Source organism: Aegilops tauschii, chromosome 2 (assembly GCF_002575655.3).
Source record: "Aegilops tauschii subsp. strangulata cultivar AL8/78 chromosome 2, Aet v6.0, whole genome shotgun sequence".
NCBI classification, from domain to species: Eukaryota; Viridiplantae; Streptophyta; class Magnoliopsida; order Poales; family Poaceae; genus Aegilops; species Aegilops tauschii.
The window spans coordinates 127,788,257-127,800,564 of NC_053036.3; the positions used below are offsets into that span (position 1 = coordinate 127,788,257).

General features: G+C 44.5%; 1 pseudogene; it reads right to left on the reverse strand.

Annotated features, from left to right (window-relative positions):
* Positions 1-2,104, reverse strand: part of LOC141040814 (uncharacterized) — a 150,570-nt pseudogene extending 148,466 nt beyond the window's left edge.
* Between the last annotated feature and the right edge of the window lie 10,204 nt (positions 2,105-12,308).

The window sequence follows — 12,308 nt, forward strand, 5'->3', positions numbered from 1 at the left end:
TGCAAATGCACAATCGATTAGGATCATGGGTCACTCTTCCATGTCACATACATCTTGGTGGAGCGCTCAAAATGATAGAAAATTAAAAGCATGCACTCATCACCAAGCAAAGTGAATGATCATATAAGAGATAATATCATCCAAGCAAGCATTAAAGTAGCATATGATCAAACACATGATCAAACAAGTATCTCACACAAACATAGAGTATCAACCAAGCACACAAAAAGTTCAACCAAAAGCAAGAGAGATAAAAGGCAAAACACTCTCTCTCGAAGCCTATGATCTATACATATTTCTCCCGCTTTGGCAACAAGTTACCAAAAAGTTCGAAAATGCATAGTGCTATGCGTCTCTCAGCTGGCTTGGTCTTCGGGGGGAGGTGTAGAGAGAACTCCAAGGACGAAGGCATCTGTTGATGTAGTTGGAGCTGGTGGAGTGGCTGCTGGAGGTGGCACTGAAGCTGTAGCTACTGGTGCTGATGCTGTAGCTCTAGTATCTGGTACTGGTACTGCAGCAGACCTCTGACCTCTAGGCACTCGCTGAAAAGCATCAGTAGTTGCCTTCCCTTTCCTCTCTTCTGCTTCCTCCTGGAGCTGCTCAACTGTTGTTTGGATCTCAGTTACCTTTAGATCAAGATCATAAAATCTTGTCTCTATGATCCTCTCTAGACTCTCCTGGTTTTGAGTCAGGGTGGCCAAGCCCTTCTCAATCCTCAAAGTAGATTGGATCAGATAAGCCAGCTGATCTTGCTTGCTCTTCAGGAAAACTTGAGATGCTTCCTCAACACTTGGCATCTTGGCAGCTTTCTCTGCCTTAGCTTTAGCTCTCTTCTCTTGTGCTTGAGCTGATGAAGGTTCATCCTCATTCATCACAACTTTGTTGTCTTCAAATTCAGGATATAAGGGTAGATGCTCCTTGTCCAACAAGTATGTTCATGTGCCAATCTTAGCATCGATGAGCTCCTGAATATGTGGAGCATACCCACAACTGCTCTTTTGGTCAGCAGCTGTCCTCTTGATTGACTCTACAATTAGACTCATGACCTTAAACTTTTGAGGGACATCAAAGATTTACAATAAGTTGATGGAATGTCCTCTGGTCATCTTGTGATCTCCTGACTTGGGTAGCAAGGTGTGCCTTAGGATGGTGTTGATGGTAGGCAGACCAGACAACAGATAGTGTATAGATCCAAGCTTGTGTGTCTCCAAAGCTTTATCAGGGATCTCTTTGTACATGTTTGTCATAGTGTTGTGGTCTTTCTTGTTCTTGGCATACACATACAAGTCATCTTCATGTTCCTTTGGGGCATTGATCAATTTAGCCCATTCTTCAACAGTAGATTGGTACCTTGTACCTTCAGACATCCATATGATCTTCCCATCTGGGTAAAAGTGAGCAGTGGAGTAAAACTGCATGATCAGCTCATCATTCCATTTTGTGAGCTTCTGCCCAACAAACTTATCTACTCCACAAGCTTTGAAGCTGTCATAAACTCCTGGGAGGTGGTCTTCTTTCTCCTTGATGTAATCCCAATCAACCCATCTCATGTCACATACAATTGGCTTCTTGTCAATCAAAATTGTCTTGTAGAAGTCTTGTTGTTCTTTGGTATGAAATATGTAATCAACTGCAGCCTCCTCCTCACAGCATAAGGATCAGACTGTCTCCAAAGTCTCAATCCAGCATCCTTTCTAATGTGCATGTCCTCAGCCATTGGATGAGCATCATTGTGGTCTAGAATCTTGGGTTTCAACTTTCTCAAAACAAGAGACTCATCATCCTCTTCTTTAGCTTGAGGCACTGGGGCCTTGTTCTTCCCTTCTGCAGGAATACTCCTGGTGTTCCTCTTGGGCTTTGGGGATTTCTGAGCTTGAGCTTTGGGAGCAGTCTTGGGCTTTGATGGAGCAGCCCCTGGCTTGATAGCATCTCCCATAAGCTTCTGAGCTTTGGGTGCTGGTGCAGCACCCTCTTCTTCTTCCTCTTCTGAATCTCTTACCATAGTTGATTTTCCAAGAACTTTTGCAGTTGTGGTTCTTGCCCTCTTCTTTTTCTTGTCATCTCCTGCTGCTTCACCATCATCAGATTCTATGGTGAATTTCATTGTCTCTCCTATTGCAACCTTCCTTGGCTTTGACATTGGGATTCTTCTGGCAGGTGCCTTCTTGTTCAACCCTGGCTTTGTTGCAGCAGTTGTGCCACACTCCTTCTTCAAGACTTTCTTCCTTGAGGTGGCCTCATCCTCAATAGCCACATAGTCCTCATCCTCAAAGTCTGAGGTTCTCTTCTTCCTTGCTCTAGTGGCTGCCTTGGGCAGGTTACTAGGTGGGCTCCTGCTGCCCTCATCAAAGCTGCTTGAGGGATCTGAATCCTCACTCAATTGCACTTGTTCCTCAGATTTGTTCTGACTGTCACTCTGGTCAGACATCTTGGCAATCTCACTGACAGCAGACCTTGTGAATAGATGTAGATGAGGTAGAGTGGATGAGCATCACAAAGTGCGGAGTTTTTGCAAAACAGATGACTCAAAAACTGAGTTTTAGTTCTCCACAGAAAGCATTTCGGAGCTACCGATTTGATAAACTCGGTGATACCGAAGCAATTTTTGGAGCCTAAACTAGTGAACTCGGTCAGTCCGAGTCACAGTTCGGTGGCACCGAGACTGCTAGGGTTTCACAGAGAGTCGAACTCGATCACACCGATTTGCAGTTTTCGGTCAGACTGAAAATGCATGTGCAATGGCCTAAGCCAAATCGGTGAGACCGATTTCTCCAACTCGGTCGGTCCGAGATGAGTTTGGCGGAGACCTAACCCTAAATTTTCAAATCAAATCTAACCTAAAGGATGTTTTCTGTGGATAGAACGTTTGCATACATGGTAAAGATCATGGGAAAGCAATGTGCTATGAATCAGAGTTAAGGAATTAGCCCATAGAGTCGAACCCATACCCTAGTTCGGCGGGAGTTCGCTACGGCGGCAACGGCGGAGTAGATTTCCATTGACGGCGATGGAAACCAGTGGCGGGAGGTCGCTGGCGGCGAGGAGACGATCCGGAGACCCGAGGAGGCAGAGCAGGACACGCGCGCGGGCTGAGGAGTTTGAGGAAATTTCCAAAATCTCACCCGTGGGTTTATATATCCCGACCCTGTCAGTGTGACCGAGTGGAACGACTCGGTGGCACCGAGATGCAGAATCGCAAGCAGTTACTACAACTCGATGTGATCGAAAAGTTCAAATTGGTTGCACCGAGATGGAAAGCCTAGATCAACTTAGTGATCTCGGTGTGACCGAAGTGGATGACTAAGTCATACCGAAAAACACAAAGAGGTCTTGGAAGTTTAAGTCTATGACGAATCGGGGACTCCGAGTGCTCCTCACACAGAGTGGTTCGAATCTGACTTGATCAAACTTTGTGATGTAGCATGAATAGAGTTTGAGACGAGAAAAGCATAGATAGCTAGAGGGAGTTCTTAGGCATTCTTGTCCATCCATTTGGCAAAAGAGAAATAACCAAACATTCAAAGCAACAAATGGATGTCCTCGAATGAGTAAAATATGCAACCAACATGCTCACACAATAAAATGGCAAATGAAATATGTGACAAAGCATGCACAATCACTCTAGCATCTATCAAGCAATTTGGCGATGACTAGGTCATCTATATATGAGTATATTGACTTAGGAGTCAAATGAGAACATTTGATCATAGGTCATACTCATCGTTTAAGCACAAGTGGAGTTACCACTTTTACATAAAGCATTGTTGTGTTCACATCATTAGAGTTGCTTTAGCTCAATTGATTAGAGTAAAGCTCCCCCTAGATGTGATATCCCCCCTAAGAGGGATGAACTAACCTTGGGTTTTGTCGATGATGACTTCATGTAGGTGTCGAAGATGTGGATGCTCAATGTTGATGTAGATCATTTGGAGCAATCCATTGGAGTGAGTTGCACTTTCAATACCTACACGGGTTAGTCCCACAAGGAACAAACAAGGATATACATAGACATAGAGTGATGTACACATAGATGATGTCCATGAAAGTATTAGGTTACCTTGTCCCTTGTCTTACCAACAAGAGGGTTTGTGACTCCTTGAACTAGTGCAAGATATGGAAGTTGTTTGCACCTGTTCTTGCCAAAAGATATGAGTGAAGTATGTTGGCGGAGTCACCCTCAAGAACTCTCTAGTTCTTCTTCTTCGGGATCCACACCATCTTGATGGAAATCCTTGGAGTTGTAGTCATACTTGATGAAGTAGAACTTGATGTAGTCTTGGTAACCCACTTGACCAAGGCCTTAGGAGCTTCTTCAAATGCATCAATCTCCTCTTGAAGCTTGTCCTTGCCTTTTTGCTTGTGGTCTTGTGGTGGAAGATCATCTTGAGCTTATGTTCCTTGGAAAGAAGTAGGATCATACTTCTCTTGTTGAGGAACAAACTTCGTCTTGGAGTATTGATCTTCTTCCCACTCAACTACATTGGCATTGAACTTTCGTTCAAAACCAATACCTTGATACTTCCGGTGTCTTCCTTGCTTACGTACAATTTCCTCAAATTGCTTACTTCCTGCAAGGCTCTTGTAAACACCTTTCTCTATAATTCCCTTCAATAAGCTATTTTCTTGCTCAAGTGTAACTTGGCTAAGAGAATCATTAGTGGAATAAAGAGAACTACTAGAAGCAACAGCATTGGATTTAGCATGATTATTGTTACTACTAGATGAAGAATCTTTCTTACTCTTGTTGCTAGATTTTACTTGTGGCATGTAAGTAGACAAGAGTAAACGCTTGGCAATGTAAGAAGAACTTTTCTTGCGAAGATCATCATTGATTGCTTTTAATAACTCATGCTCTTGCTCAAGGTTGAGCTTTTCAAAGCATAGCTTCTCATGAGTCTTTAAAAGTTCTCGATGATCTTCCAAGGTAGTTTCATGAGCTAACTTAAGAGTTTTTAGTTCTTTAGTTATACGTTGAATCTCCTTCTTATCATCATCATTCGTTTTATCTTGATTAGCATGATTAATAGCAAGTTCATCATAGTTTCATAACTAGCGTTGTCGACAGGTAAATCATCATCTCCTAGCAAATCATCTTCATCACTATTGAAAATCAACATACTCGGGGTGTGATACCTTTGGGCCTTTAGCCATGAAGCATCTTCCAATTCCTTCATTTGGTGAGTCAAATATGTCGTAGGAGTTGGTTGACATAAGTGCTAGACCGGCAACACCTTCATCTTGAGTATATTCGGAGTCGGAGTGATAACTTCTTTCCTAGTGATGGTCGGAGTCGGAGCTGGATACCCATTCACCAACATGAGCTTGATGTCTTTGCTTTGTGTAGCTCCTTGATGATTTGTCCTTCCTTTCCGAATCCTTGCTTCTCCGAGAGGTTCTACGTTCGTAACGATCATCTCTACTCCTTCTCTCTCTTGGTGGTGATTCTTCTCTTCTACTTCTTATTTTAGGAGAATCTTCTCTTCTTTTGTAGGGAGTCGTACACTCATTGGAGTAGTGTCCGGGTCTTCCACAACTGTAGCAATTTTGTTCACGACTTGAAGACCTTTTGTCATTGTAGGACCTTGACTTGGAACTTCTCTCCTTGCTTCTACTCTTGTAGAACTTGTTGAAGTTCTTCACCATTAGGCTCAATTCCTCATTGAAGGTTTGTTTCTCACTTGATGATGTGGGAGCATCACATGAGGCTTTGTAAGCACCGCTTGACTTGCTGTGGAGCTCTTCCTTATCCTTGAGTGACATCTCATGAGCAACAATTCTTCCAATGACTTCCGTAGGCTTGAGATCTTTGTAATTGGGCATCATTTGGATCAATGTGCACACGGTATCATATTTTCCATCCAATGCTCTTAGGATCTTCTTGATGATGAATCTATCGGTCATCTCTTCACTTCCTAAGCCGGCAATCTCATTTGTGATGAGATCAAGCCTAGAGTACATTTTAGCGACACCTTCACCATCCTTCATTTTGAACTTGTCAAGTTGACTTTGAAGCACATCCAATTTGGATTCCTTGACGGAGTCGGTACCTTCATGCATATCAATCAAAGTATCCCAAATTTCCTTTGCATTCTCAAGACGACTGATTTTGTTGAATTCTTCGGGGCACAATCCGTTGAAGAGAATATCACAAGCTTGAGCATTGTATTGCAGCATCTTCAACTCTTCCGCGGTAGCTTCATGGTTCGGTTCTCTCCCATCAAATAATTCACCTTGCAAGCCAATACACACAATAGCCCAAACGGCGGGGTTATGTCCAAGAATATGCATTTTCATCTTATGCTTCCAACTAGCAAAATTAGTACAATCAAAGTAAGGACCTCTACGGTGGTAATTTCCCTCGCTAGACACCATACTCTCCTAGGTTGTGAAACCAAGGCTATGATCACCAAAAGCTATGGAAATCAAGGCAAATGGAGACCAAAGCTCTGATACCACTTGTAGGATCGAAAGTATGTCTAGAAGGGGGGTGATTAGATTACTTGACCAAATAAAAATCTAGCCTTTTCCCAATTTGAAGTCTTGGTAGATTTTAGCAACTTAACACAAGTCAAGTAAACAACCTACACATGCAAGTCTAAGAGTATAGCAGCGGAATGTAAAACATTGCACATGAAGGTAAAGCGAGGAGTTTGGAGGGAGCAATCGCAATGTAGACACGGAGATTTTTGGCGTGGTTCCGATAGGTGGTTCTATCGTACATCCACGTTGATGGAGACTTCAACCCACGAAGGGTAACGGTTGCGCGAGTCCACGCAGGGCTCCACCCACGAAGGGTCCATGAAGAAGGAACCTTGTCTATCCCACCATGGCCATCGCGCACGAAGGACTTGCCTCACTAGGGTAGATATTCACGAAGTAGGCGATCTCCTTGCCCGTACAAACTCCTTGGTTCAACTCCACAATCTTGACGAAGGCTCCCAAGTGACACCTAACCAATCTAGGAGGCACCACTCTCCAAAAGGTAATAGATGGTGTGTTGATGATGAACTCCTTGCTCTTGTGCTTCAAATGATAGTCTCCCCAACACTCAACTCTCTCACACAGATTTGGATTTGGTGGAAAGAAGATTTGAGTGGAAAGCAACTTGGAGAAGGCTAGAGATCAAGATTCATATGGTTGGAATGGAATATCTTGACCTCAACACATGAGTAGGTGGCTCTCTCTCAAAAAATGTATGATGGAAGTGTAGGCATGTTCTGATGGCTCTCCTCACGAGTGAAGAGTGGGTGGAGGGGTATATATAGCCTCCACACAAAATCTAACCGTTACACACAATTCACCAAACTCGGTGGGACCGAATAATGAAACTCGGTCAGACCGATTTAGTTCAAAATGAGGCTTTTCGGTGGGACCAACATGTCAACTCGGTGGGACCAATTTCATTAGGGTTAGGGCATAACGTAATCTCGGTGAGACCGATTACACAAACTCGGTGGGACCGATTTTGGCAATAAGCTAACCAGAGAGTTGGTCAGGCAAACTCGGTGGGACCGATTCGCTCATCTCGGTGAGATCGAAACGTTACGAAGGGGAAACAGAGAGTTTGCATTGCGAACTCGGTGGAACCGATCGCTCCTCTCGGTTGGACCGAAACGTTACGAAGGGAAACAAAGAGTTTGCAATCCCATCTCGGTGAGACCGAGATCCCTATCGGTAAGACCGAAGTGACTAGGGTTTTATGGCAGTGGCTATGTCAACTGAACTCGGTGGCGCCGGATAGAAAGTTTCGGTGGGGCCGAGTTTGACTTTTGGTTTGGGACATATGTGGATATGAGAAAGTGGTTGAGGGTTTTGGAGCATATCACTAAGCATTTTGAGCAAGCAAGCCATTAAGCAACACCTCATCCCCTTTTAATAGTATTGGCTTTTCCTATGGACTCAATGTGATCTTGGATCACTAAAAGTAAAATGTAGAGTCTTGAGCTTTAGAGCTTGAGCCAATCTTTTGTCCTTAGCATTTTGAGGGGTCCACATTTCTAATCCATGCCATGCCAATCATTGAGCTTTCCTGAAATATTTATCTTGAAATAGCATTAGCTCAATGAGCTATATGTATTTAGGAATTACCAAAACCACCCAGGGATAGTTGCACTTTCAGGAATACCATCTTCGCTCTCCAGGCAGACTGCGCCGGGCCTGGTGACTCGTATTACCCGATAAGGGCCTTCCCACTTCGGCGTTAACTTGTTTGAATTCTTGGCGGATTGGATCCGCCGAAGAACAAGGTCGCCTTCCTCAAGGCTTTGGGCGTGAACCTTGCGGCTATGATAGTGGCGCAAGGCTTGCTGGTAGTGAGCGGCTCGCACAGCAGCCCGAAGACGATCTTCCTCAAGGAGCGTCGCATCATCTTGGTGCAACTGCGCTTGCTCAAGCTCATCATAAGCGAGCACTCGAGGTGACCCGTATATGAGTTCAGTGGGGAGAACTGCTTCTGCCCCGTATACCAGGGCAAAGGGTGTCTGGCCGGTGGCTCGATTTGGTGTCGTCCTGATTGACCAAAGAACCGTTGGCAACTCATCAATCTAGCGCTTTCCGCACTTGTGCAGCTTGTCAAAAGTTCTGGTCTTTAGGCCCCGCAACACTTCCGCATTTGCCCTCTCAGCCTGGTCGTTACTTCTGGGATGGGCAACAGAAGCAAAACAAACCTTGCTGTCGAGGTCTTGAATGTACTGCATGAAGGCGCGGCTCATGAACTGCGTGTCGTTGTCGGTGATGACTCTGTTCGGCACTCCGAAACGACATACTAGTCCCTTGAAGAACTTGACGACTGACTGTGCTGTCACCTTTCTCACTGGCTCCACTTCCGGCCACTTTGTGAACTTGTCGATCGTGACGTACAAGTACTCAAAGCCCCCCACAGCACGGGGAAAGGGGCCCAGCATGTCGAGCCCCCAACCGAAAATGGCCAGGAAAGAGAGATTGTCTGAAGAGCTTGGGCTGGTTGATGAAGCTTCTTTGAATGGAACTGGCACGCTTCACACTTGGTTACTAGTGCAGTTGCATCCTGGAGGGCGGTGGGCCAGAAGAAACCTTGCCAGAACGCTTTGCCGGCAAGAGCCCTCAACCCTATGTGGGAGCCACACATGCCTCCGTGTATCTCTGCCAACAGCCTCAGTCCGTCCTCCCGAGGAATGCACTTCAATTTCACACCATTCGGTCTTCTTCTATAGAGGGAATCATGCACGAACTGGTACATGCTGGACCGATGAGCTACTTTCTCTGCTTCTTCCTGCTCCTCGGGGGGCTCTCCTGTTTGGAGGAAACAGATGGTGGGTTGCGCCCATGCCGGAGCCTGGGGCTCGACGGCAAGGGCCAAAGGCGCATTTTCGGCCGTAAGGGCAGCTTCCTGCTACCTCTTGAGCATGCGTTGGTTTTCCCTTGAAGAGGAAAGGGTGATGCAGCAAAGTAGCGTAAGTATTTCCCTCAGTTTTTTAGAACCAAGGTATCAATCCAGTAGGAGGCCACACGCAAGTCCCTCGTACCTACACAAACAAATAAGAACCTTGCAACCAACGTGATAAAGGGGTTGTCAATCCCTTCACGGCCACTTGCAAAAGTGAGATCTGATAGACATGATAAGATAATATTTTTGGTATTTTTATGATAAGGATTAAAAGTAAAGATTGCAAAGTAAAAATAGATTGGAAACTTATATAATGGAAAATAGACCCGGGGGCCTGTAACATCCCAAATTTTCAATTTGGTATGTTATACATAGATCATCATTGCATATCATGTTTTATTGCATTTTGACAAATCCTCGATAAATCCTAAGCAACTCAAGGACCCTCGGAGAGAGTTGGGGATTTTCTCGAATTTTCATATTTGATTTTCATCAAATAATAAGACGAGGATTTTGGTTTTAATTATTTTCTCTCCGGAAAAATATTTCATTTTAAAAATAAACGAGAGGAGAAAATATGACTTCTCCAAAACAATTGAAATACTGGAGGAAAAATGTTAAAATCATTTATTGGAATTTATTTGGATTTTATTTGCAATTTTTATTGCATTAAAAATATTGCATGTTTTCAAAATATTTATTTTGTGTTAAAAAATGTACACCCTATTCTAGATTTTCTAACTAGACGGGAAAAATTTATTTTATATTTTTCTGATTTTTATTTATTTTTCTGTGAATTATTTTCCGCGGAACGATTTAAAAAAAAACAGACGCGCGCGCCCGCTGGGCCGAGCCCAGGCCGCCGGCCCACCCCCGCGCCCCTCTCCTCTCCCCGCACGCCGCCGCGCCGCCGTGTCTGCCATGGACACGGGAAGCCCCGCCGCCGCACTTGCCCCTCCCCCAAGCCACCCCGGCCCCCCCCCCCTTTATATACCCCCCTCTCTCTCCTCTCGTCTCGCTCGCCGCCGCCGCCCGCACTCGCCTCGCCGCCGCCGCCGGAAGCCGAGCCGCCGCCGCCCCCCCCGAGCCCTGCACCCCGCCAAGCCCCCGCGCCCCCGCCGGAGCCCCGCCGGAGTCCCGCCGTAGCCGCCCCGACGAGGTACTGCCTCGCTGCCCCGTTCATCGTTGCCGGTTTTTGTTAAAAAAAACCCTAGATCGGTTTTTTCGGTTTTATTATTTTGCGAGCGTTCACCGAACCGTTCGTTTTAACGAACGCGTTCGTCGGTTTTTCTCTGTTAACGAACGTCCGTTTTTTAACCGTTCGTCCGTTTTTCGTTTTCGTCGGATTTTTCCGTTATTTTTCTCAGATTCGATTTCTGATCGAATCTTCGTTTCTGTTTAACTTCTCGCTCGTTTATCGGAATCAGGCGATTCAAGCGCCTAGAGTTTCGTCTCGAAATTCTCTTTCCGTTTAACCTACTCAAACAAGTTTTTGCTACAGTAAACTTTGACCTAGATCCAGATTAGCAAACGAAGTTTCTTTCTTTCGCCGTTTGACTTTCGTTGCTTCTTTCGAGTTGATTCTTTTTGCAAACCGGAGTTCTTAAGTTGAACTTTCTGGTTGGATCTTTTACTCGAGTTTTACCTGTGCATTAGATGAGTACTGATTGTATGCTTGTTTGTTTGCGATAGAGTACCCGGAGTGTGCCGCTTGTTACTTCGAATCGCTAGGTTTTGCGGATCATCAGCAAGGCAAGTAACACTTTGATCATATACCTTCCATACCCAGTTTTTATTGCATTAGATCAATCCTCAAACACTTGCATGACTAGGATCTAATTAAATTGTGGGTATTGGGAAGTAGTTGAGGTAGTACCTATTACCTATTTTCTTATCAAACCCTTGGGAGTTACTTCTACGTGTGCTATTATATTGCCATGCTATGCTCGTAGACGTGGATTGGGTTTGAGAGAATTCCATGACAGATGTGAGATTGTTAATTAATGGTTTACTTAAGGTGGCAACTAAAACTCACATCTGGGTGGATTGAGGTACCTGGGTATTCCGGGATTGCCTGTTTTTCTTTTGGACCGCCACCCAGGTTCAAAGGGATCATGAGATTATTCATGCTAGAAACTTCCGTGTGCAGCCGCAAGCTATTATGGGCTCTAGCATAGTTGACTAAGTTGTGTGAACTCTTACAGTGGTAGACTAGCAGATGTAGGGGAAAGTAGGTGTAACTGTCTACCCATACTTAAGGTGCAAACACTTCTGAAAGACTGTGTCTCGGTCATCCGTTTCTCAAACATCATGTAGTGCGAGAATCAAGCGGAGGCGATCGAGTCTTGTGGGGAAAAGTGCACAAACCTCTGCAGAGTATACAAACTAATCATGGTTAGCCGTGTCCCCGGTTATGGACATCTTGAGTATCTAGTATTTGGATTATCATGTGAATCTCATCACTATGTTACTTCTAATTAATTTTGTTGGGTTATTGATGACTTTTAATTGGGATTGAGATGATGTCAACCATCTCAATGTTTCACAACCACCATGATAGTTAAATAAAATTTATTCCTTTGGAGTAGGATAAAATTGGCTTTTTGCAAAACTGTAACCATAGAGCTTTCCACCAGCCATATATGCATGTAGTATAGCATTGTTGTTGTTCATTATTCTCTATGTGTTACATTGCCAGCATATTCTATGTGCTGACCCGTTTTCGGGCTGCAACGTTTCATGTTGCAGACTTTTCAGACGACGAGTAAGGTGCCTTAGGTCGTGGTCTTATACTCAGTGATGCCGCTGGAGTTGATGGACTCACTTATCTTCCAAGTCTTCCGCTGTTATCGTTATTAGATGGCCTTAAGCCATGTTTATCATACTTAATCTCTTCGGAGATATTCGATGTAATAAGTGTGTGATTGCTACTCTGTTATAAATC